The sequence below is a fragment of the Hyla sarda genome, unplaced genomic scaffold (assembly GCF_029499605.1).
Source record: "Hyla sarda isolate aHylSar1 unplaced genomic scaffold, aHylSar1.hap1 scaffold_2117, whole genome shotgun sequence".
Lineage (NCBI taxonomy): Eukaryota > Metazoa > Chordata > Amphibia > Anura > Hylidae > Hyla > Hyla sarda.
This window is the reverse complement of record NW_026608782.1, coordinates 1-23,547: the sequence shown is the minus strand read 5'-3', so window position 1 is coordinate 23,547 and position 23,547 is coordinate 1. Positions and strand designations below refer to the sequence as shown.

General features: G+C 46.2%; 11 non-coding genes across 11 annotated transcripts; all 11 read right to left on the bottom strand.

Moving 5' to 3' along the window:
• Positions 1 to 548: 548 nt before the first annotated feature.
• On the bottom strand, positions 549 to 739 carry LOC130319358 (U2 spliceosomal RNA). The gene has a single exon (XR_008865566.1). It is a non-coding gene; the product is annotated as a U2 spliceosomal RNA (small nuclear RNA).
• Positions 740 to 2,823: 2,084 nt separating this feature from the next.
• On the bottom strand, positions 2,824 to 3,014 carry LOC130319356 (U2 spliceosomal RNA). The gene has a single exon (XR_008865565.1). It is a non-coding gene; the product is annotated as a U2 spliceosomal RNA (small nuclear RNA).
• A 2,092-nt stretch (positions 3,015 to 5,106) lies between these two features.
• Positions 5,107 to 5,297, bottom strand: LOC130319355 (U2 spliceosomal RNA). Its single transcript, XR_008865564.1, has one exon. It is a non-coding gene; the product is annotated as a U2 spliceosomal RNA (small nuclear RNA).
• Positions 5,298 to 7,381: 2,084 nt separating this feature from the next.
• LOC130319354 (U2 spliceosomal RNA) lies at positions 7,382 to 7,572 on the bottom strand. Its single transcript, XR_008865563.1, has one exon. It is a non-coding gene; the product is annotated as a U2 spliceosomal RNA (small nuclear RNA).
• A 2,086-nt stretch (positions 7,573 to 9,658) lies between these two features.
• Positions 9,659 to 9,849, bottom strand: LOC130319353 (U2 spliceosomal RNA). The gene has a single exon (XR_008865562.1). It is a non-coding gene; the product is annotated as a U2 spliceosomal RNA (small nuclear RNA).
• Positions 9,850 to 11,938: 2,089 nt separating this feature from the next.
• LOC130319375 (U2 spliceosomal RNA) lies at positions 11,939 to 12,129 on the bottom strand. The gene has a single exon (XR_008865581.1). It is a non-coding gene; the product is annotated as a U2 spliceosomal RNA (small nuclear RNA).
• A 2,086-nt stretch (positions 12,130 to 14,215) lies between these two features.
• On the bottom strand, positions 14,216 to 14,406 carry LOC130319374 (U2 spliceosomal RNA). The gene has a single exon (XR_008865580.1). It is a non-coding gene; the product is annotated as a U2 spliceosomal RNA (small nuclear RNA).
• Positions 14,407 to 16,494: 2,088 nt separating this feature from the next.
• LOC130319373 (U2 spliceosomal RNA) lies at positions 16,495 to 16,685 on the bottom strand. Its single transcript, XR_008865579.1, has one exon. It is a non-coding gene; the product is annotated as a U2 spliceosomal RNA (small nuclear RNA).
• Positions 16,686 to 18,773: 2,088 nt separating this feature from the next.
• Positions 18,774 to 18,964, bottom strand: LOC130319364 (U2 spliceosomal RNA). The gene has a single exon (XR_008865572.1). It is a non-coding gene; the product is annotated as a U2 spliceosomal RNA (small nuclear RNA).
• Positions 18,965 to 21,049: 2,085 nt separating this feature from the next.
• Positions 21,050 to 21,240, bottom strand: LOC130319352 (U2 spliceosomal RNA). Its single transcript, XR_008865561.1, has one exon. It is a non-coding gene; the product is annotated as a U2 spliceosomal RNA (small nuclear RNA).
• A 2,089-nt stretch (positions 21,241 to 23,329) lies between these two features.
• On the bottom strand, positions 23,330 to 23,520 carry LOC130319370 (U2 spliceosomal RNA). Its single transcript, XR_008865577.1, has one exon. It is a non-coding gene; the product is annotated as a U2 spliceosomal RNA (small nuclear RNA).
• Positions 23,521 to 23,547: the final 27 nt, after the last annotated feature.

Here is a 23,547-nt window from a genome sequence, read left to right as displayed (position 1 = left end):
TGTCTTTGCCTTTGCAATACCACAGAAGCAATGCATGGTCAATGTACAGCAATGACACACCTGTGTGAACAGCCAGGAGACCCCCCCCCCCATGTTATGTTACATAGTTACATAGTTAGTACGGTCGAAAAAAGACATATGTCCATCACGTTCAACCAGGGAATTAAGGGGTAGGGGTGTGGCGCGATATTGGGGAAGGGATGAGATTTTATATTTCTTCATAAGCATTAATCTTATTTTGTCAATTAGGAACATTCAGCACCCACCCGCTATCAAGGCAGCTGCCTATCATGTCATGCCCTACCTGCACAGGTGTGCTGGCTACTCAAATGATCCAATTAAGGAGGCCATTTAGTCAGCAGCAGCAGAAGTCCTGTGCCTGGACGCTCCAACAGGGGCCAGACACAAGCAGAAGCAGCAGAAGCAGCAGCAGCACCACCTCTTGTTTTTTGGCTGCAGCAGCAGCAAGGCCCACAGGGCTGGCTAGCTGGCTAGCCAGCAAGCAGGTAGCAATGAAAGTAGGAATCTTTCTTTTTAACCCTGTAAGGGGGTGGTGCACTGTACCCGAAGATACTGCCATATCGGGTCAATGCATAGGGCGACGGAAGCAAGCTTCGAAATCGGCCCCCGTTCTCAAAAATCCATTTAATATATGGTCCCCAGATAGGGGACGTATCAGATATTAAACTGATAAGAACAGATACTACACTTGATCTTAGCCAAAAGGCCGAGAAGCGATAACCGTGAAAGGGGCGGGCCCAACAAGGTCCCCTTCATGGGCACTATCACTGCTTGCTGTCAGGGAGGCTGCCAGACAATTTTCCATGCACACTCTGGGCTGGGGGGCAGTCAACCACCAGTACACACAGCAGAACCTAAACCCATACCATTATTGCTAAGCAGCAAGACAGGGGCCCATTGCACTCCCACGGGGCCTTTTTAAATGCAATCCATAACCCGGATTTGCCAGGAACCCTTCTTACTCCTCCTACTTGCATGTGACACTGGGCTTAGGATCTGCATAGGAAACACACACACAAGCACACACCTACCTTTGTTGCCTGCAGATGCCTCCTTGGCTGTCCCCAAACGGTATCAAACCAACACCCACGGGAAGCTGTAAGCATAGAGGACATGCCTGCACCCCATTGGACTTACCTGTGTGGGTTAAATCCGGGTTATTTGACAACCTATGGCGGTGATGGTTCTGCTCAGGCAGAGCAGTGCTGATGCTCCTCATAAAGCTGTCGCTGCTGTGAAGGTTCTAGGTGACATCACAAATCCCTTTGGTTACATACACAACAAAGCTGGGTTGTTGTTGTTTACACTCTGCAAGGCCTGTGGAAGTGAGTGACATCATAGCACTGTAGTTCTGAGGGTTCAAGATGGATGCAACAATCTCCTGTTGCTTCTATGAAGGCCGTAATAGACGACATCACCAAACAGCTCCATAGTCACATACACAGCAAAGGAGAGATGTTGTTTACACCTAGTGATGTCAGTGGTATTGAGTGACATCACAGCACAGTGCTAAGGCTCCTGGGCCTGGACACAGCAGCGGCTGCAATATCTCAACGGAGAATACGTTTATATCTATGTGTGTGTGTGCGCATATATATATATATATATATATATATATATATATATATATATTTCTCCGCCGAAATCACTTTTAAACCCATTTCCACCTTTTTTTCCCTTCTCTTCCTCTTACTTTTTTTTCACGTTTTTTTACGTTTTTCTCCTTTTCGCCTCTTTTCTGGGCGTATTATTCTTCTTTTTCTTCTTTTTTTTCGTCTAATGCATACCCCATCAGTGCAGCAATGCTTATTCAATACCGCCAGCAGATGGAGACACTGGGGGATAATTTTCTAAGGATTTATACTGATTTTTCCTGTCTGAATTTGTCGCACAGAAAGTTGCAGGCCAAATATGTGTGACATTTCTGCGACTTTAGCTTCTAGAGCATTTTTACAACATTATACATAGGTGCTGAATACATAAAAAGCGACTGTTCAGCGACAGACAAGTCGCATCGGCTGAAAGTAGGCCAGAATGTCAGTCCATGTTGGAGCAGGTTTAGATACAGTCTAAAGCATAGATCTCAAAGTCTGTGCACAGAATTTAGCAAGGGCCTCGCACCTTCTGATGCATCAGGTAGGTGCACAATAGCATAGCCTAACCCTCTGTACTTTGGTCTATATTGATGCGGGACATAGACAGCCAGCTGATGACCAATCCATTAGTGCAATGGATGGCTGGAAGCATTTGTCTTTGCCTTTGCAATACCACAGAAGCAATGCATGGTCAATGTACAGCAATGACACACCTGTGTGAACAGCCAGGAGACCCCCCCCCCCATGTTATGTTACATAGTTACATAGTTAGTACGGTCGAAAAAAGACATATGTCCATCACGTTCAACCAGGGAATTAAGGGGTAGGGGTGTGGCGCGATATTGGGGAAGGGATGAGATTTTATATTTCTTCATAAGCATTAATCTTATTTTGTCAATTAGGAACATTCAGCACCCACCCGCTATCAAGGCAGCTGCCTATCATGTCATGCCCTACCTGCACAGGTGTGCTGGCTACTCAAATGATCCAATTAAGGAGGCCATTTAGTCAGCAGCAGCAGAAGTCCTGTGCCTGGACGCTCCAACAGGGGCCAGACACAAGCAGAAGCAGAAGCAGCAGAAGCAGCAGCAGCACCACCTTTTGTTTTTTGGCTGCAGCAGCAGCAAGGCCCACAGGGCTGGCTAGCTGGCTAGCCAGCAAGCAGGTAGCAATGAAAGTAGGAATCTTTCTTTTTAACCCTGTAAGGGGGTGGTGCACTGTACCCGAAGATACTGCCATATCGGGTCAATGCATAGGGCGACGGAAGCAAGCTTCGAAATCGGCCCCCGTTCTCAAAAATCCATTTAATATATGGTCCCCAGATAGGGGACGTATCAGATATTAAACTGATAAGAACAGATACTACACTTGATCTTAGCCAAAAGGCCGAGAAGCGATAACCGTGAAAGGGGCGGGCCCAACAAGGTCCCCTTCATGGGCACTATCACTGCTTGCTGTCAGGGAGGCTGCCAGACAATTTTCCATGCACACTCTGGGCTGGGGGGCAGTCAACCACCAGTACACACAGCAGAACCTAAACCCATACCATTATTGCTAAGCAGCAAGACAGGGGCCCATTGCACTCCCACGGGGCCTTTTTAAATGCAATCCATAACCCGGATTTGCCAGGAACCCTTCTTACTCCTCCTACTTGCATGTGACACTGGGCTTAGGATCTGCATAGGAAACACACACACAAGCACACACCTACCTTTGTTGCCTGCAGATGCCTCCTTGGCTGTCCCCAAACGGTATCAAACCAACACCCACGGGAAGCTGTAAGCATAGAGGACATGCCTGCACCCCATTGGACTTACCTGTGTGGGTTAAATCCGGGTTATTTGACAACCTATGGCGGTGATGGTTCTGCTCAGGCAGAGCAGTGCTGATGCTCCTCATAAAGCTGTCGCTGCTGTGAAGGTTCTAGGTGACATCACAAATCCCTTTGGTTACATACACAACAAAGCTGGGTTGTTGTTGTTTACACTCTGCAAGGCCTGTGGAAGTGAGTGACATCATAGCACTGTAGTTCTGAGGGTTCAAGATGGATGCAACAATCTCCTGTTGCTTCTATGAAGGCCGTAATAGACGACATCACCAAACAGCTCCATAGTCACATACACAGCAAAGGAGAGATGTTGTTTACACCTAGTGATGTCAGTGGTATTGAGTGACATCACAGCACAGTGCTAAGGCTCCTGGGCCTGGACACAGCAGCGGCTGCAATATCTCAACGGAGAATACGTTTATATCTATGTGTGTGTGTGCGCATATATATATATATATATATATATATATATATATATATATATATATATTTCTCCGCCGAAATCACTTTTAAACCCATTTCCACCTTTTTTTCCCTTCTCTTCCTCTTACTTTTTTTTCACGTTTTTTTACGTTTTTCTCCTTTTCGCCTCTTTTCTGGGCGTATTATTCTTCTTTTTCTTCTTTTTTTTCGTCTAATGCATACCCCATCAGTGCAGCAATGCTTATTCAATACCGCCAGCAGATGGAGACACTGGGGGATAATTTTCTAAGGATTTATACTGATTTTTCCTGTCTGAATTTGTCGCACAGAAAGTTGCAGGCCAAATATGTGTGACATTTCTGCGACTTTAGCTTCTAGAGCATTTTTACAACATTATACATAGGTGCTGAATACATAAAAAGCGACTGTTCAGCGACAGACAAGTCGCATCGGCTGAAAGTAGGCCAGAATGTCAGTCCATGTTGGAGCAGGTTTAGATACAGTCTAAAGCATAGATCTCAAAGTCTGTGCACAGAATTTAGCAAGGGCCTCACACCTTCTGATGCATCTGGTAGGTGCACAATAGCATAGCCTAACCCTCTGTACTTTGGTCTATATTGATGCGGGACATAGACAGCCAGCTGATGACCAATCCATTAGTGCAATGGATGGCTGGAAGCATTTGTCTTTGCCTTTGCAATACCACAGAAGCAATGCATGGTCAATGTACAGCAATGACACACCTGTGTGAACAGCCAGGAGACCCCCCCCCCCCCATGTTATGTTACATAGTTACATAGTTAGTACGGTCGAAAAAAGACATATGTCCATCACGTTCAACCAGGGAATTAAGGGGTAGGGGTGTGGCGCGATATTGGGGAAGGGATGAGATTTTATATTTCTTCATAAGCATTAATCTTATTTTGTCAATTAGGAACATTCAGCACCCACCCGCTATCAAGGCAGCTGCCTATCATGTCATGCCCTACCTGCACAGGTGTGCTGGCTACTCAAATGATCCAATTAAGGAGGCCATTTAGTCAGCAGCAGCAGAAGTCCTGTGCCTGGACGCTCCAACAGGGGCCAGACACAAGCAGAAGCAGAAGCAGCAGAAGCAGCAGCAGCACCACCTTTTGTTTTTTGGCTGCAGCAGCAGCAAGGCCCACAGGGCTGGCTAGCTGGCTAGCCAGCAAGCAGGTAGCAATGAAAGTAGGAATCTTTCTTTTTAACCCTGTAAGGGGGTGGTGCACTGTACCCGAAGATACTGCCATATCGGGTCAATGCATAGGGCGACGGAAGCAAGCTTCGAAATCGGCCCCCGTTCTCAAAAATCCATTTAATATATGGTCCCCAGATAGGGGACGTATCAGATATTAAACTGATAAGAACAGATACTACACTTGATCTTAGCCAAAAGGCCGAGAAGCGATAACCGTGAAAGGGGTGGGCCCAACAAGGTCCCCTTCATGGGCACTATCACTGCTTGCTGTCAGGGAGGCTGCCAGACAATTTTCCATGCACACTCTGGGCTGGGGGGCAGTCAACCACCAGTACACACAGCAGAACCTAAACCCATACCATTATTGCTAAGCAGCAAGACAGGGGCCCATTGCACTCCCACGGGGCCTTTTTAAATGCAATCCATAACCCGGATTTGCCAGGAACCCTTCTTACTCCTCCTACTTGCATGTGACACTGGGCTTAGGATCTGCATAGGAAACACACACACAAGCACACACCTACCTTTGTTGCCTGCAGATGCCTCCTTGGCTGTCCCCAAACGGTATCAAACCAACACCCACGGGAAGCTGTAAGCATAGAGGACATGCCTGCACCCCATTGGACTTACCTGTGTGGGTTAAATCCGGGTTATTTGACAACCTATGGCGGTGATGGTTCTGCTCAGGCAGAGCAGTGCTGATGCTCCTCATAAAGCTGTCGCTGCTGTGAAGGTTCTAGGTGACATCACAAATCCCTTTGGTTACATACACAACAAAGCTGGGTTGTTGTTGTTTACACTCTGCAAGGCCTGTGGAAGTGAGTGACATCATAGCACTGTAGTTCTGAGGGTTCAAGATGGATGCAACAATCTCCTGTTGCTTCTATGAAGGCCGTAATAGACGACATCACCAAACAGCTCCATAGTCACATACACAGCAAAGGAGAGATGTTGTTTACACCTAGTGATGTCAGTGGTATTGAGTGACATCACAGCACAGTGCTAAGGCTCCTGGGCCTGGACACAGCAGCGGCTGCAATATCTCAACGGAGAATACGTTTATATCTATGTGTGTGTGTGCGCATATATATATATATATATATATATATATATATATATATATATTTCTCCGCCGAAATCACTTTTAAACCCATTTCCACCTTTTTTTCCCTTCTCTTCCTCTTACTTTTTTTTCACGTTTTTTTACGTTTTTCTCCTTTTCGCCTCTTTTCTGGGCGTATTATTCTTCTTTTTCTTCTTTTTTTTCGTCTAATGCATACCCCATCAGTGCAGCAATGCTTATTCAATACCGCCAGCAGATGGAGACACTGGGGGATAATTTTCTAAGGATTTATACTGATTTTTCCTGTCTGAATTTGTCGCACAGAAAGTTGCAGGCCAAATATGTGTGACATTTCTGCGACTTTAGCTTCTAGAGCATTTTTACAACATTATACATAGGTGCTGAATACATAAAAAGCGACTGTTCAGCGACAGACAAGTCGCATCGGCTGAAAGTAGGCCAGAATGTCAGTCCATGTTGGAGCAGGTTTAGATACAGTCTAAAGCATAGATCTCAAAGTCTGTGCACAGAATTTAGCAAGGGCCTCGCACCTTCTGATGCATCAGGTAGGTGCACAATAGCATAGCCTAACCCTCTGTACTTTGGTCTATATTGATGCGGGACATAGACAGCCAGCTGATGACCAATCCATTAGTGCAATGGATGGCTGGAAGCATTTGTCTTTGCCTTTGCAATACCACAGAAGCAATGCATGGTCAATGTACAGCAATGACACACCTGTGTGAACAGCCAGGAGACCCCCCCCCCCATGTTATGTTACATAGTTACATAGTTAGTACGGTCGAAAAAAGACATATGTCCATCACGTTCAACCAGGGAATTAAGGGGTAGGGGTGTGGCGCGATATTGGGGAAGGGATGAGATTTTATATTTCTTCATAAGCATTAATCTTATTTTGTCAATTAGGAACATTCAGCACCCACCCGCTATCAAGGCAGCTGCCTATCATGTCATGCCCTACCTGCACAGGTGTGCTGGCTACTCAAATGATCCAATTAAGGAGGCCATTTAGTCAGCAGCAGCAGAAGTCCTGTGCCTGGACGCTCCAACAGGGGCCAGACACAAGCAGAAGCAGAAGCAGCAGAAGCAGCAGCAGCACCACCTTTTGTTTTTTGGCTGCAGCAGCAGCAAGGCCCACAGGGCTGGCTAGCTGGCTAGCCAGCAAGCAGGTAGCAATGAAAGTAGGAATCTTTCTTTTTAACCCTGTAAGGGGGTGGTGCACTGTACCCGAAGATACTGCCATATCGGGTCAATGCATAGGGCGACGGAAGCAAGCTTCGAAATCGGCCCCCGTTCTCAAAAATCCATTTAATATATGGTCCCCAGATAGGGGACGTATCAGATATTAAACTGATAAGAACAGATACTACACTTGATCTTAGCCAAAAGGCCGAGAAGCGATAACCGTGAAAGGGGCGGGCCCAACAAGGTCCCCTTCATGGGCACTATCACTGCTTGCTGTCAGGGAGGCTGCCAGACAATTTTCCATGCACACTCTGGGCTGGGGGGCAGTCAACCACCAGTACACACAGCAGAACCTAAACCCATACCATTATTGCTAAGCAGCAAGACAGGGGCCCATTGCACTCCCACGGGGCCTTTTTAAATGCAATCCATAACCCGGATTTGCCAGGAACCCTTCTTACTCCTCCTACTTGCATGTGACACTGGGCTTAGGATCTGCATAGGAAACACACACACAAGCACACACCTACCTTTGTTGCCTGCAGATGCCTCCTTGGCTGTCCCCAAACGGTATCAAACCAACACCCACGGGAAGCTGTAAGCATAGAGGACATGCCTGCACCCCATTGGACTTACCTGTGTGGGTTAAATCCGGGTTATTTGACAACCTATGGCGGTGATGGTTCTGCTCAGGCAGAGCAGTGCTGATGCTCCTCATAAAGCTGTCGCTGCTGTGAAGGTTCTAGGTGACATCACAAATCCCTTTGGTTACATACACAACAAAGCTGGGTTGTTGTTGTTTACACTCTGCAAGGCCTGTGGAAGTGAGTGACATCATAGCACTGTAGTTCTGAGGGTTCAAGATGGATGCAACAATCTCCTGTTGCTTCTATGAAGGCCGTAATAGACGACATCACCAAACAGCTCCATAGTCACATACACAGCAAAGGAGAGATGTTGTTTACACCTAGTGATGTCAGTGGTATTGAGTGACATCACAGCACAGTGCTAAGGCTCCTGGGCCTGGACACAGCAGCGGCTGCAATATCTCAACGGAGAATACGTTTATATCTATGTGTGTGTGTGCGCATATATATATATATATATATATATATATATATATATATATATATTTCTCCGCCGAAATCACTTTTAAACCCATTTCCACCTTTTTTTCCCTTCTCTTCCTCTTACTTTTTTTTCACGTTTTTTTACGTTTTTCTCCTTTTCGCCTCTTTTCTGGGCGTATTATTCTTCTTTTTCTTCTTTTTTTTCGTCTAATGCATACCCCATCAGTGCAGCAATGCTTATTCAATACCGCCAGCAGATGGAGACACTGGGGGATAATTTTCTAAGGATTTATACTGATTTTTCCTGTCTGAATTTGTCGCACAGAAAGTTGCAGGCCAAATATGTGTGACATTTCTGCGACTTTAGCTTCTAGAGCATTTTTACAACATTATACATAGGTGCTGAATACATAAAAAGCGACTGTTCAGCGACAGACAAGTCGCATCGGCTGAAAGTAGGCCAGAATGTCAGTCCATGTTGGAGCAGGTTTAGATACAGTCTAAAGCATAGATCTCAAAGTCTGTGCACAGAATTTAGCAAGGGCCTCGCACCTTCTGATGCATCAGGTAGGTGCACAATAGCATAGCCTAACCCTCTGTACTTTGGTCTATATTGATGCGGGACATAGACAGCCAGCTGATGACCAATCCATTAGTGCAATGGATGGCTGGAAGCATTTGTCTTTGCCTTTGCAATACCACAGAAGCAATGCATGGTCAATGTACAGCAATGACACACCTGTGTGAACAGCCAGGAGACCCCCCCCCCCATGTTATGTTACATAGTTACATAGTTAGTACGGTCGAAAAAAGACATATGTCCATCACGTTCAACCAGGGAATTAAGGGGTAGGGGTGTGGCGCGATATTGGGGAAGGGATGAGATTTTATATTTCTTCATAAGCATTAATCTTATTTTGTCAATTAGGAACATTCAGCACCCACCCGCTATCAAGGCAGCTGCCTATCATGTCATGCCCTACCTGCACAGGTGTGCTGGCTACTCAAATGATCCAATTAAGGAGGCCATTTAGTCAGCAGCAGCAGAAGTCCTGTGCCTGGACGCTCCAACAGGGGCCAGACACAAGCAGAAGCAGAAGCAGCAGAAGCAGCAGCAGCACCACCTTTTGTTTTTTGGCTGCAGCAGCAGCAAGGCCCACAGGGCTGGCTAGCTGGCTAGCCAGCAAGCAGGTAGCAATGAAAGTAGGAATCTTTCTTTTTAACCCTGTAAGGGGGTGGTGCACTGTACCCGAAGATACTGCCATATCGGGTCAATGCATAGGGCGACGGAAGCAAGCTTCGAAATCGGCCCCCGTTCTCAAAAATCCATTTAATATATGGTCCCCAGATAGGGGACGTATCAGATATTAAACTGATAAGAACAGATACTACACTTGATCTTAGCCAAAAGGCCGAGAAGCGATAACCGTGAAAGGGGCGGGCCCAACAAGGTCCCCTTCATGGGCACTATCACTGCTTGCTGTCAGGGAGGCTGCCAGACAATTTTCCATGCACACTCTGGGCTGGGGGGCAGTCAACCACCAGTACACACAGCAGAACCTAAACCCATACCATTATTGCTAAGCAGCAAGACAGGGGCCCATTGCACTCCCACGGGGCCTTTTTAAATGCAATCCATAACCCGGATTTGCCAGGAACCCTTCTTACTCCTCCTTCTTGCATGTGACACTGGGCTTAGGATCTGCATAGGAAACACACACACAAGCACACACCTACCTTTGTTGCCTGCAGATGCCTCCTTGGCTGTCCCCAAACGGTATCAAACCAACACCCACGGGAAGCTGTAAGCATAGAGGACATGCCTGCACCCCATTGGACTTACCTGTGTGGGTTAAATCCGGGTTATTTGACAACCTATGGCGGTGATGGTTCTGCTCAGGCAGAGCAGTGCTGATGCTCCTCATAAAGCTGTCGCTGCTGTGAAGGTTCTAGGTGACATCACAAATCCCTTTGGTTACATACACAACAAAGCTGGGTTGTTGTTGTTTACACTCTGCAAGGCCTGTGGAAGTGAGTGACATCATAGCACTGTAGTTCTGAGGGTTCAAGATGGATGCAACAATCTCCTGTTGCTTCTATGAAGGCCGTAATAGACGACATCACCAAACAGCTCCATAGTCACATACACAGCAAAGGAGAGATGTTGTTTACACCTAGTGATGTCAGTGGTATTGAGTGACATCACAGCACAGTGCTAAGGCTCCTGGGCCTGGACACAGCAGCGGCTGCAATATCTCAACGGAGAATACGTTTATATCTATGTGTGTGTGTGCGCATATATATATATATATATATATATATATATATATATATATATATATTTCTCCGCCGAAATCACTTTTAAACCCATTTCCACCTTTTTTTCCCTTCTCTTCCTCTTACTTTTTTTTCACGTTTTTTTACGTTTTTCTCCTTTTCGCCTCTTTTCTGGGCGTATTATTCTTCTTTTTCTTCTTTTTTTTCGTCTAATGCATACCCCATCAGTGCAGCAATGCTTATTCAATACCGCCAGCAGATGGAGACACTGGGGGATAATTTTCTAAGGATTTATACTGATTTTTCCTGTCTGAATTTGTCGCACAGAAAGTTGCAGGCCAAATATGTGTGACATTTCTGCGACTTTAGCTTCTAGAGCATTTTTACAACATTATACATAGGTGCTGAATACATAAAAAGCGACTGTTCAGCGACAGACAAGTCGCATCGGCTGAAAGTAGGCCAGAATGTCAGTCCATGTTGGAGCAGGTTTAGATACAGTCTAAAGCATAGATCTCAAAGTCTGTGCACAGAATTTAGCAAGGGCCTCGCACCTTCTGATGCATCAGGTAGGTGCACAATAGCATAGCCTAACCCTCTGTACTTTGGTCTATATTGATGCGGGACATAGACAGCCAGCTGATGACCAATCCATTAGTGCAATGGATGGCTGGAAGCATTTGTCTTTGCCTTTGCAATACCACAGAAGCAATGCATGGTCAATGTACAGCAATGACACACCTGTGTGAACAGCCAGGAGACCCCCCCCCCCCATGTTATGTTACATAGTTACATAGTTAGTACGGTCGAAAAAAGACATATGTCCATCACGTTCAACCAGGGAATTAAGGGGTAGGGGTGTGGCGCGATATTGGGGAAGGGATGAGATTTTATATTTCTTCATAAGCATTAATCTTATTTTGTCAATTAGGAACATTCAGCACCCACCCGCTATCAAGGCAGCTGCCTATCATGTCATGCCCTACCTGCACAGGTGTGCTGGCTACTCAAATGATCCAATTAAGGAGGCCATTTAGTCAGCAGCAGCAGAAGTCCTGTGCCTGGACGCTCCAACAGGGGCCAGACACAAGCAGAAGCAGAAGCAGCAGAAGCAGCAGCAGCACCACCTTTTGTTTTTTGGCTGCAGCAGCAGCAAGGCCCACAGGGCTGGCTAGCTGGCTAGCCAGCAAGCAGGTAGCAATGAAAGTAGGAATCTTTCTTTTTAACCCTGTAAGGGGGTGGTGCACTGTACCCGAAGATACTGCCATATCGGGTCAATGCATAGGGCGACGGAAGCAAGCTTCGAAATCGGCCCCCGTTCTCAAAAATCCATTTAATATATGGTCCCCAGATAGGGGACGTATCAGATATTAAACTGATAAGAACAGATACTACACTTGATCTTAGCCAAAAGGCCGAGAAGCGATAACCGTGAAAGGGGCGGGCCCAACAAGGTCCCCTTCATGGGCACTATCACTGCTTGCTGTCAGGGAGGCTGCCAGACAATTTTCCATGCACACTCTGGGCTGGGGGGCAGTCAACCACCAGTACACACAGCAGAACCTAAACCCATACCATTATTGCTAAGCAGCAAGACAGGGGCCCATTGCACTCCCACGGGGCCTTTTTAAATGCAATCCATAACCCGGATTTGCCAGGAACCCTTCTTACTCCTCCTACTTGCATGTGACACTGGGCTTAGGATCTGCATAGGAAACACACACACAAGCACACACCTACCTTTGTTGCCTGCAGATGCCTCCTTGGCTGTCCCCAAACGGTATCAAACCAACACCCACGGGAAGCTGTAAGCATAGAGGACATGCCTGCACCCCATTGGACTTACCTGTGTGGGTTAAATCCGGGTTATTTGACAACCTATGGCGGTGATGGTTCTGCTCAGGCAGAGCAGTGCTGATGCTCCTCATAAAGCTGTCGCTGCTGTGAAGGTTCTAGGTGACATCACAAATCCCTTTGGTTACATACACAACAAAGCTGGGTTGTTGTTGTTTACACTCTGCAAGGCCTGTGGAAGTGAGTGACATCATAGCACTGTAGTTCTGAGGGTTCAAGATGGATGCAACAATCTCCTGTTGCTTCTATGAAGGCCGTAATAGACGACATCACCAAACAGCTCCATAGTCACATACACAGCAAAGGAGAGATGTTGTTTACACCTAGTGATGTCAGTGGTATTGAGTGACATCACAGCACAGTGCTAAGGCTCCTGGGCCTGGACACAGCAGCGGCTGCAATATCTCAACGGAGAATACGTTTATATCTATGTGTGTGTGTGCGCATATATATATATATATATATATATATATATATATATATATATATATCTCCGCCGAAATCACTTTTAAACCCATTTCCACCTTTTTTTCCCTTCTCTTCCTCTTACTTTTTTTTCACGTTTTTTTACGTTTTTCTCCTTTTCGCCTCTTTTCTGGGCGTATTATTCTTCTTTTTCTTTTTTTTTTTCGTCTAATGCATACCCCATCAGTGCAGCAATGCTTATTCAATACCGCCAGCAGATGGAGACACTGGGGGATAATTTTCTAAGGATTTATACTGATTTTTCCTGTCTGAATTTGTCGCACAGAAAGTTGCAGGCCAAATATGTGTGACATTTCTGCGACTTTAGCTTCTAGAGCATTTTTACAACATTATACATAGGTGCTGAATACATAAAAAGCGACTGTTCAGCGACAGACAAGTCGCATCGGCTGAAAGTAGGCCAGAATGTCAGTCCATGTTGGAGCAGGTTTAGATACAGTCTAAAGCATAGATCTCAAAGTCTGTGCACAGAATTTAGCAAGGGCCTCGCACCTTCTGATGCATCAGGTAGGTGCACAATAGCATAGCCTAACCCTCTGTACTTTGGTCTATATTGATGCGGGACATAGACAGCCAGCTGATGACCAATCCATTAGTGCAATGGATGGCTGGAAGCATTTGTCTTTGCCTTTGCAATACCACAGAAGCAATGCATGGTCAATGTACAGCAATGACACACCTGTGTGAACAGCCAGGAGACCCCCCCCCCCATGTTATGTTACATAGTTACATAGTTAGTACGGTCGAAAAAAGACATATGTCCATCACGTTCAACCAGGGAATTAAGGGGTAGGGGTGTGGCGCGATATTGGGGAAGGGATGAGATTTTATATTTCTTCATAAGCATTAATCTTATTTTGTCAATTAGGAACATTCAGCACCCACCCGCTATCAAGGCAGCTGCCTATCATGTCATGCCCTACCTGCACAGGTGTGCTGGCTACTCAAATGATCCAATTAAGGAGGCCATTTAGTCAGCAGCAGCAGAAGTCCTGTGCCTGGACGCTCCAACAGGGGCCAGACACAAGCAGAAGCAGAAGCAGCAGAAGCAGCAGCAGCACCACCTTTTGTTTTTTGGCTGCAGCAGCAGCAAGGCCCACAGGGCTGGCTAGCTGGCTAGCCAGCAAGCAGGTAGCAATGAAAGTAGGAATCTTTCTTTTTAACCCTGTAAGGGGGTGGTGCACTGTACCCGAAGATACTGCCATATCGGGTCAATGCATAGGGCGACGGAAGCAAGCTTCGAAATCGGCCCCCGTTCTCAAAAATCCATTTAATATATGGTCCCCAGATAGGGGACGTATCAGATATTAAACTGATAAGAACAGATACTACACTTGATCTTAGCCAAAAGGCCGAGAAGCGATAACCGTGAAAGGGGCGGGCCCAACAAGGTCCCCTTCATGGGCACTATCACTGCTTGCTGTCAGGGAGGCTGCCAGACAATTTTCCATGCACACTCTGGGCTGGGGGGCAGTCAACCACCAGTACACACAGCAGAACCTAAACCCATACCATTATTGCTAAGCAGCAAGACAGGGGCCCATTGCACTCCCACGGGGCCTTTTTAAATGCAATCCATAACCCGGATTTGCCAGGAACCCTTCTTACTCCTCCTACTTGCATGTGACACTGGGCTTAGGATCTGCATAGGAAACACACACACAAGCACACACCTACCTTTGTTGCCTGCAGATGCCTCCTTGGCTGTCCCCAAACGGTATCAAACCAACACCCACGGGAAGCTGTAAGCATAGAGGACATGCCTGCACCCCATTGGACTTACCTGTGTGGGTTAAATCCGGGTTATTTGACAACCTATGGCGGTGATGGTTCTGCTCAGGCAGAGCAGTGCTGATGCTCCTCATAAAGCTGTCGCTGCTGTGAAGGTTCTAGGTGACATCACAAATCCCTTTGGTTACATACACAACAAAGCTGGGTTGTTGTTGTTTACACTCTGCAAGGCCTGTGGAAGTGAGTGACATCATAGCACTGTAGTTCTGAGGGTTCAAGATGGATGCAACAATCTCCTGTTGCTTCTATGAAGGCCGTAATAGACGACATCACCAAACAGCTCCATAGTCACATACACAGCAAAGGAGAGATGTTGTTTACACCTAGTGATGTCAGTGGTATTGAGTGACATCACAGCACAGTGCTAAGGCTCCTGGGCCTGGACACAGCAGCGGCTGCAATATCTCAACGGAGAATACGTTTATATCTATGTGTGTGTGTGCGCATATATATATATATATATATATATATATATATATATATATATATTTCTCCGCCGAAATCACTTTTAAACCCATTTCCACCTTTTTTTCCCTTCTCTTCCTCTTACTTTTTTTTCACGTTTTTTTACGTTTTTCTCCTTTTCGCCTCTTTTCTGGGCGTATTATTCTTCTTTTTCTTCTTTTTTTTCGTCTAATGCATACCCCATCAGTGCAGCAATGCTTATTCAATACCGCCAGCAGATGGAGACACTGGGGGATAATTTTCTAAGGATTTATACTGATTTTTCCTGTCTGAATTTGTCGCACAGAAAGTTGCAGGCCAAATATGTGTGACATTTCTGCGACTTTAGCTTCTAGAGCATTTTTACAACATTATACATAGGTGCTGAATACATAAAAAGCGACTGTTCAGCGACAGACAAGTCGCATCGGCTGAAAGTAGGCCAGAATGTCAGTCCATGTTGGAGCAGGTTTAGATACAGTCTAAAGCATAGATCTCAAAGTCTGTGCACAGAATTTAGCAAGGGCCTCGCACCTTCTGATGCATCAGGTAGGTGCACAATAGCATAGCCTAACCCTCTGTACTTTGGTCTATATTGATGCGGGACATAGACAGCCAGCTGATGACCAATCCATTAGTGCAATGGATGGCTGGAAGCATTTGTCTTTGCCTTTGCAATACCACAGAAGCAATGCATGGTCAATGTACAGCAATGACACACCTGTGTGAACAGCCAGGAGACCCCCCCCCCCCCATGTTATGTTACATAGTTACATAGTTAGTACGGTCGAAAAAAGACATATGTCCATCACGTTCAACCAGGGAATTAAGGGGTAGGGGTGTGGCGCGATATTGGGGAAGGGATGAGATTTTATATTTCTTCATAAGCATTAATCTTATTTTGTCAATTAGGAACATTCAGCACCCACCCGCTATCAAGGCAGCTGCCTATCATGTCATGCCCTACCTGCACAGGTGTGCTGGCTACTCAAATGATCCAATTAAGGAGGCCATTTAGTCAGCAGCAGCAGAAGTCCTGTGCCTGGACGCTCCAACAGGGGCCAGACACAAGCAGAAGCAGAAGCAGCAGAAGCAGCAGCAGCACCACCTTTTGTTTTTTGGCTGCAGCAGCAGCAAGGCCCACAGGGCTGGCTAGCTGGCTAGCCAGCAAGCAGGTAGCAATGAAAGTAGGAATCTTTCTTTTTAACCCTGTAAGGGGGTGGTGCACTGTACCCGAAGATACTGCCATATCGGGTCAATGCATAGGGCGACGGAAGCAAGCTTCGAAATCGGCCCCCGTTCTCAAAAATCCATTTAATATATGGTCCCCAGATAGGGGACGTATCAGATATTAAACTGATAAGAACAGATACTACACTTGATCTTAGCCAAAAGGCCGAGAAGCGATAACCGTGAAAGGGGCGGGCCCAACAAGGTCCCCTTCATGGGCACTATCACTGCTTGCTGTCAGGGAGGCTGCCAGACAATTTTCCATGCACACTCTGGGCTGGGGGGCAGTCAACCACCAGTACACACAGCAGAACCTAAACCCATACCATTATTGCTAAGCAGCAAGACAGGGGCCCATTGCACTCCCACGGGGCCTTTTTAAATGCAATCCATAACCCGGATTTGCCAGGAACCCTTCTTACTCCTCCTACTTGCATGTGACACTGGGCTTAGGATCTGCATAGGAAACACACACACAAGCACACACCTACCTTTGTTGCCTGCAGATGCCTCCTTGGCTGTCCCCAAACGGTATCAAACCAACACCCACGGGAAGCTGTAAGCATAGAGGACATGCCTGCACCCCATTGGACTTACCTGTGTGGGTTAAATCCGGGTTATTTGACAACCTATGGCGGTGATGGTTCTGCTCAGGCAGAGCAGTGCTGATGCTCCTCATAAAGCTGTCGCTGCTGTGAAGGTTCTAGGTGACATCACAAATCCCTTTGGTTACATACACAACAAAGCTGGGTTGTTGTTGTTTACACTCTGCAAGGCCTGTGGAAGTGAGTGACATCATAGCACTGTAGTTCTGAGGGTTCAAGATGGATGCAACAATCTCCTGTTGCTTCTATGAAGGCCGTAATAGACGACATCACCAAACAGCTCCATAGTCACATACACAGCAAAGGAGAGATGTTGTTTACACCTAGTGATGTCAGTGGTATTGAGTGACATCACAGCACAGTGCTAAGGCTCCTGGGCCTGGACACAGCAGCGGCTGCAATATCTCAACGGAGAATACGTTTATATCTATGTGTGTGTGTGCGCATATATATATATATATATATATATATATATATATATATATATATTTCTCCGCCGAAATCACTTTTAAACCCATTTCCACCTTTTTTTCCCTTCTCTTCCTCTTACTTTTTTTTCACGTTTTTTTACGTTTTTCTCCTTTTCGCCTCTTTTCTGGGCGTATTATTCTTCTTTTTCTTCTTTTTTTTCGTCTAATGCATACCCCATCAGTGCAGCAATGCTTATTCAATACCGCCAGCAGATGGAGACACTGGGGGATAATTTTCTAAGGATTTATACTGATTTTTCCTGTCTGAATTTGTCGCACAGAAAGTTGCAGGCCAAATATGTGTGACATTTCTGCGACTTTAGCTTCTAGAGCATTTTTACAACATTATACATAGGTGCTGAATACATAAAAAGCGACTGTTCAGCGACAGACAAGTCGCATCGGCTGAAAGTAGGCCAGAATGTCAGTCCATGTTGGAGCAGGTTTAGATACAGTCTAAAGCATAGATCTCAAAGTCTGTGCACAGAATTTAGCAAGGGCCTCGCACCTTCTGATGCATCAGGTAGGTGCACAATAGCATAGCCTAACCCTCTGTACTTTGGTCTATATTGATGCGGGACATAGACAGCCAGCTGATGACCAATCCATTAGTGCAATGGATGGCTGGAAGCATTTGTCTTTGCCTTTGCAATACCACAGAAGCAATGCATGGTCAATGTACAGCAATGACACACCTGTGTGAACAGCCAGGAGACCCCCCCCCCCCCATGTTATGTTACATAGTTACATAGTTAGTACGGTCGAAAAAAGACATATGTCCATCACGTTCAACCAGGGAATTAAGGGGTAGGGGTGTGGCGCGATATTGGGGAAGGGATGAGATTTTATATTTCTTCATAAGCATTAATCTTATTTTGTCAATTAGGAACATTCAGCACCCACCCGCTATCAAGGCAGCTGCCTATCATGTCATGCCCTACCTGCACAGGTGTGCTGGCTACTCAAATGATCCAATTAAGGAGGCCATTTAGTCAGCAGCAGCAGAAGTCCTGTGCCTGGACGCTCCAACAGGGGCCAGACACAAGCAGAAGCAGAAGCAGCAGAAGCAGCAGCAGCACCACCTTTTGTTTTTTGGCTGCAGCAGCAGCAAGGCCCACAGGGCTGGCTAGCTGGCTAGCCAGCAAGCAGGTAGCAATGAAAGTAGGAATCTTTCTTTTTAACCCTGTAAGGGGGTGGTGCACTGTACCCGAAGATACTGCCATATCGGGTCAATGCATAGGGCGACGGAAGCAAGCTTCGAAATCGGCCCCCGTTCTCAAAAATCCATTTAATATATGGTCCCCAGATAGGGGACGTATCAGATATTAAACTGATAAGAACAGATACTACACTTGATCTTAGCCAAAAGGCCGAGAAGCGATAACCGTGAAAGGGGCGGGCCCAACAAGGTCCCCTTCATGGGCACTATCACTGCTTGCTGTCAGGGAGGCTGCCAGACAATTTTCCATGCACACTCTGGGCTGGGGGGCAGTCAACCACCAGTACACACAGCAGAACCTAAACCCATACCATTATTGCTAAGCAGCAAGACAGGGGCCCATTGCACTCCCACGGGGCCTTTTTAAATGCAATCCATAACCCGGATTTGCCAGGAACCCTTCTTACTCCTCCTACTTGCATGTGACACTGGGCTTAGGATCTGCATAGGAAACACACACACAAGCACACACCTACCTTTGTTGCCTGCAGATGCCTCCTTGGCTGTCCCCAAACGGTATCAAACCAACACCCACGGGAAGCTGTAAGCATAGAGGACATGCCTGCACCCCATTGGACTTACCTGTGTGGGTTAAATCCGGGTTATTTGACAACCTATGGCGGTGATGGTTCTGCTCAGGCAGAGCAGTGCTGATGCTCCTCATAAAGCTGTCGCTGCTGTGAAGGTTCTAGGTGACATCACAAATCCCTTTGGTTACATACACAACAAAGCTGGGTTGTTGTTGTTTACACTCTGCAAGGCCTGTGGAAGTGAGTGACATCATAGCACTGTAGTTCTGAGGGTTCAAGATGGATGCAACAATCTCCTGTTGCTTCTATGAAGGCCGTAATAGACGACATCACCAAACAGCTCCATAGTCACATACACAGCAAAGGAGAGATGTTGTTTACACCTAGTGATGTCAGTGGTATTGAGTGACATCACAGCACAGTGCTAAGGCTCCTGGGCCTGGACACAGCAGCGGCTGCAATATCTCAACGGAGAATACGTTTATATCTATGTGTGTGTGTGCGCATATATATATATATATATATATATATATATATATATATATATTTCTCCGCCGAAATCACTTTTAAACCCATTTCCACCTTTTTTTCCCTTCTCTTCCTCTTACTTTTTTTTCACGTTTTTTTACGTTTTTCTCCTTTTCGCCTCTTTTCTGGGCGTATTATTCTTCTTTTTCTTCTTTTTTTTCGTCTAATGCATACCCCATCAGTGCAGCAATGCTTATTCAATACCGCCAGCAGATGGAGACACTGGGGGATAATTTTCTAAGGATTTATACTGATTTTTCCTGTCTGAATTTGTCGCACAGAAAGTTGCAGGCCAAATATGTGTGACATTTCTGCGACTTTAGCTTCTAGAGCATTTTTACAACATTATACATAGGTGCTGAATACATAAAAAGCGACTGTTCAGCGACAGACAAGTCGCATCGGCTGAAAGTAGGCCAGAATGTCAGTCCATGTTGGAGCAGGTTTAGATACAGTCTAAAGCATAGATCTCAAAGTCTGTGCACAGAATTTAGCAAGGGCCTCGCACCTTCTGATGCATCAGGTAGGTGCACAATAGCATAGCCTAACCCTCTGTACTTTGGTCTATATTGATGCGGGACATAGACAGCCAGCTGATGACCAATCCATTAGTGCAATGGATGGCTGGAAGCATTTGTCTTTGCCTTTGCAATACCACAGAAGCAATGCATGGTCAATGTACAGCAATGACACACCTGTGTGAACAGCCAGGAGACCCCCCCCCCCCATGTTATGTTACATAGTTACATAGTTAGTACGGTCGAAAAAAGACATATGTCCATCACGTTCAACCAGGGAATTAAGGGGTAGGGGTGTGGCGCGATATTGGGGAAGGGATGAGATTTTATATTTCTTCATAAGCATTAATCTTATTTTGTCAATTAGGAACATTCAGCACCCACCCGCTATCAAGGCAGCTGCCTATCATGTCATGCCCTACCTGCACAGGTGTGCTGGCTACTCAAATGATCCAATTAAGGAGGCCATTTAGTCAGCAGCAGCAGAAGTCCTGTGCCTGGACGCTCCAACAGGGGCCAGACACAAGCAGAAGCAGAAGCAGCAGAAGCAGCAGCAGCACCACCTTTTGTTTTTTGGCTGCAGCAGCAGCAAGGCCCACAGGGCTGGCTAGCTGGCTAGCCAGCAAGCAGGTAGCAATGAAAGTAGGAATCTTTCTTTTTAACCCTGTAAGGGGGTGGTGCACTGTACCCGAAGATACTGCCATATCGGGTCAATGCATAGGGCGACGGAAGCAAGCTTCGAAATCGGCCCCCGTTCTCAAAAATCCATTTAATATATGGTCCCCAGATAGGGGACGTATCAGATATTAAACTGATAAGAACAGATACTACACTTGATCTTAGCCAAAAGGCCGAGAAGCGATAACCGTGAAAGGGGCGGGCCCAACAAGGTCCCCTTCATGGGCACTATCACTGCTTGCTGTCAGGGAGGCTGCCAGACAATTTTCCATGCACACTCTGGGCTGGGGGGCAGTCAACCACCAGTACACACAGCAGAACCTAAACCCATACCATTATTGCTAAGCAGCAAGACAGGGGCCCATTGCACTCCCACGGGGCCTTTTTAAATGCAATCCATAACCCGGATTTGCCAGGAACCCTTCTTACTCCTCCTACTTGCATGTGACACTGGGCTTAGGATCTGCATAGGAAACACACACACAAGCACACACCTACCTTTGTTGCCTGCAGATGCCTCCTTGGCTGTCCCCAAACGGTATCAAACCAACACCCACGGGAAGCTGTAAGCATAGAGGACATGCCTGCACCCCATTGGACTTACCTGTGTGGGTTAAATCCGGGTTATTTGACAACCTATGGCGGTGATGGTTCTGCTCAGGCAGAGCAGTGCTGATGCTCCTCATAAAGCTGTCGCTGCTGTGAAGGTTCTAGGTGACATCACAAATCCCTTTGGTTACATACACAACAAAGCTGGGTTGTTGTTGTTTACACTCTGCAAGGCCTGTGGAAGTGAGTGACATCATAGCACTGTAGTTCTGAGGGTTCAAGATGGATGCAACAATCTCCTGTTGCTTCTATGAAGGCCGTAATAGACGACATCACCAAACAGCTCCATAGTCACATACACAGCAAAGGAGAGATGTTGTTTACACCTAGTGATGTCAGTGGTATTGAGTGACATCACAGCACAGTGCTAAGGCTCCTGGGCCTGGACACAGCAGCGGCTGCAATATCTCAACGGAGAATACGTTTATATCTATGTGTGTGTGTGCGCATATATATATATATATATATATATATATATATATATATATATATATTTCTCCGCCGAAATCACTTTTAAACCCATTTCCACCTTTTTTTCCCTTCTCTTCCTCTTACTTTTTTTTCACGTTTTTTTACGTTTTTCTCCTTTTCGCCTCTTTTCTGGGCGTATTATTCTTCTTTTTCTTCTTTTTTTTCGTCTAATGCATACCCCATCAGTGCAGCAATGCTTATTCAATACCGCCAGCAGATGGAGACACTGGGGGATAATTTTCTAAGGATTTATACTGATTTTTCCTGTCTGAATTTGTCGCACAGAAAGTTGCAGGCCAAATATGTGTGACATTTCTGCGACTTTAGCTTCTAGAGCATTTTTACAACATTATACATAGGTGCTGAATACATAAAAAGCGACTGTTCAGCGACAGACAAGTCGCATCGGCTGAAAGTAGGCCAGAATGTCAGTCCATGTTGGAGCAGGTTTAGATACAGTCTAAAGCATAGATCTCAAAGTCTGTGCACAGAATTTAGCAAGGGCCTCGCACCTTCTGATGCATCAGGTAGGTGCACAATAGCATAGCCTAACCCTCTGTACTTTGGTCTATATTGATGCGGGACATAGACAGCCAGCTGATGACCAATCCATTAGTGCAATGGATGGCTGGAAGCATTTGTCTTTGCCTTTGCAATACCACAGAAGCAATGCATGGTCAATGTACAGCAATGACACACCTGTGTGAACAGCCAGGAGACCCCCCCCCCCCATGTTATGTTACATAGTTACATAGTTAGTACGGTCGAAAAAAGACATATGTCCATCACGTTCAACCAGGGAATTAAGGGGTAGGGGTGTGGCGCGATATTGGGGAAGGGATGAGATTTTATATTTCTTCATAAGCATTAATCTTATTTTGTCAATTAGGAACATTCAGCACCCACCCGCTATCAAGGCAGCTGCCTATCATGTCATGCCCTACCTGCACAGGTGTGCTGGCTACTCAAATGATCCAATTAAGGAGGCCATTTAGTCAGCAGCAGCAGAAGTCCTGTGCCTGGACGCTCCAACAGGGGCCAGACACAAGCAGAAGCAGAAGCAGCAGAAGCAGCAGCAGCACCACCTTTTGTTTTTTGGCTGCAGCAGCAGCAAGGCCCACAGGGCTGGCTAGCTGGCTAGCCAGCAAGCAGGTAGCAATGAAAGTAGGAATCTTTCTTTTTAACCCTGTAAGGGGGTGGTGCACTGTACCCGAAGATACTGCCATATCGGGTCAATGCATAGGGCGACGGAAGCAAGCTTCGAAATCGGCCCCCGTTCTCAAAAATCCATTTAATATATGGTCCCCAGATAGGGGACGTATCAGATATTAAACTGATAAGAACTGATACTACACTTGATCTTAGCCAAAAGGCCGAGAAGCGATAACCGTGAAAGGGGCGGGCCCAACAAG